Source organism: Azolla caroliniana, unplaced genomic scaffold, assembly GCF_043228905.1.
Source record: "Azolla caroliniana isolate FFs.n. ecotype wild unplaced genomic scaffold, voAzoCaro1.0.p SCAF_226, whole genome shotgun sequence".
Taxonomy (NCBI): domain Eukaryota; kingdom Viridiplantae; phylum Streptophyta; class Polypodiopsida; order Salviniales; family Salviniaceae; genus Azolla; species Azolla caroliniana.
This window is the reverse complement of record NW_028230661.1, coordinates 24881-27368: the sequence shown is the minus strand read 5'-3', so window position 1 is coordinate 27368 and position 2488 is coordinate 24881.

Below are 2488 nucleotides of genomic sequence, written 5' to 3'. Positions count from 1 at the left end.
CTTATAAATTGTATTAGACAAGAAGAAGCAATGAAAAAGGCACGCCGACCTGAACAAACACAACACACATAAGCAATGATAGCATACCGTACCAAACAAATATCAAATCAAATAACAAAATACAGGCCTAGAAACTACCCAGAAAACTTTAGATCACAAACTAGGAACCTTAGATTCTCACAAATTTTTTGCACCATTTGTAATAAATCTGGACACGCAAACAATCAATGTAGGTTCAAACAAACCAGAAATAAACAATCATATTAAAGAACTAGATCTCGAATAAAAGCCCACCTAGCTGAAGAAATTTCAGAAATTGAGTCAAATACCCAACTGAAACAAACAATGAGAAAACTGTTGACGGTTATGATGATCTATTGCAAGTCTTCCTTGTAGAAGATTTGACTGCATGAATCAATGAAAAACAACAACCAAACAACACTTGGTGCCACCCCTTACCAGTACTAATCTCAGTTGTGTTTGGTAAGAATGGCAACCTAAATGCCTTAGGAAAAGGGGACATAACCTTTCTCCTACAGGGCAATCAACTCCTCATAGTAGACAATGTCTATTTTGTTCCTGGAATTACGAGAAACCTATTATCAGTCTCTCAAGAAACCAAAAATTGCACCTCCATAAAATTCGAAGAAACATATGCACAAATTAAGCATAAGTCACCCAATGGATAGAAAATAAAGTACATCTATAGGCTCCTTGATAAAGGGCTCTACCACATTCATTGTCCACCAACACATACAGACATAGAAGCACTTTATGTATCCACAAAAGAAAACCTAGATCTCAGCATCTTATGGCATCATAGACTTGCACATACATACATGTTTATTTTGGACTAAGTCTTAGTCGCAAACACAATGTATTCCCTTTCCGGAATACTATCCAAAGGTGTAGTTGAGGGGATGGAATAATGCACACATACAATTATGAATTATCTGGTTGTGTTCTCCGATACATATGCACACTATCCAGTTATCTAACACAATATCTTATACACAATTTGGATATGAATGAACACACCTAAGATTAAAGCATAAAGATGTAGAGGACAAGTACACAAGATACAACAATAAAGACAAGTTTATATTATTCATTGTTTAATTCATACAATCCGGACCGCTTATATAGGTAGCCAGTTCTGATACAAAATGGTGTTTATCCGGATCGGTACATCTTTCTGTATTCGGCACCTCATAATTTCTTTTCTTTTAATCTATTTCATTACAACGTTTCGTTTATTACTTCTTTTCCTATAATATCCTTCGGTTCCTATTTTATCTGGTTCACACTTCTTCTTGATTCCGGTTCTTTGTCCTTTCACTCCTCCAACTCCGGTCACAACTTCATTGGACAACACCTGACATGCCCATGGGACAATGCCTTGCATGTTGAACCCACATGGTCTCAGATCTCCTCCAAAATGTCCAGAATGCTTTGTTGATTGTCCGTCGTTTGTTCTGGTGGTGTACTCCTTGTGACGGCTCCCCCTCTATAGTTTGCGGTTGCGGCTGTGCTTGATTCTCTGGCTGTTCCGCCAGTTGTTGTTCATCTTGTGCAGTTTGTGGTGCATTCTCCTCATCCATCCTCTGCTGCATCGACTCCTTCTCCCTCGGTTACTCTGGTTGTGTCTGCTCCGTTTGTAATGAGTAGCGTGCGAAAGCGTATAGACTCAACCGGTTTTGCCGGATAGTAACCGAAAATATATGCAAGTTTAATGGAAAGCTTAAATTACATAGAGAATACGTGGGAGAGAGAGAGAGAGAGAGAGAGAGAGAGAGAGAGAGAGAGAGAGAGAGAGAGAGAGAGAGAGAGAGATCAGAACACACAAAAAACTATATTCAAACTAACACTCAACACTCTGTATATACAATGTGCTCTATGAGCAATAAGTATACACGTCCACATAGGACAAATAGGAGTACTGACAAGTACTTCAATGATCGTAATTGAGTTGTGACACAAAATCCCCAAAAATACGCCTATCTAATAGGCTAGTGTCGTGGACAAACTGACGGGAACTCAACGCTCCTTATGCGCAACGCTCGGCCACAACCGAGATTCTTTTCATACACAGAAAACTGGAAATAAAACACGACACAAAGAAGAGGAAGATACACAGGAGGTTTACGTGGAAAACCCCAAACTAGGGGAAAAACCACGACAGCCCACAGGCTGCAAACTGTCACTATGTAAGAATGTACAATAGTGAGTTCACTGAGGCAACGACCTCGTGCTCACAGATCTTCGCCACAGGCGGCGGTTACAACAGAGGCAACGACCTCTTTCCCTCTCTCTCTCTCTCTGTACAGTTACGCACTCTCTCTTCTCTTGCACCAATAAGAAACGACAACCACACTATTAGTTTGCCCTAAGTCATATTTATACTTGATGGAAATAATCGACACTTTCCAAACTTCATCTCTTGGCCACAACCAAGGAAACACACGAATCGTTGTTGCAGAAAATGGGA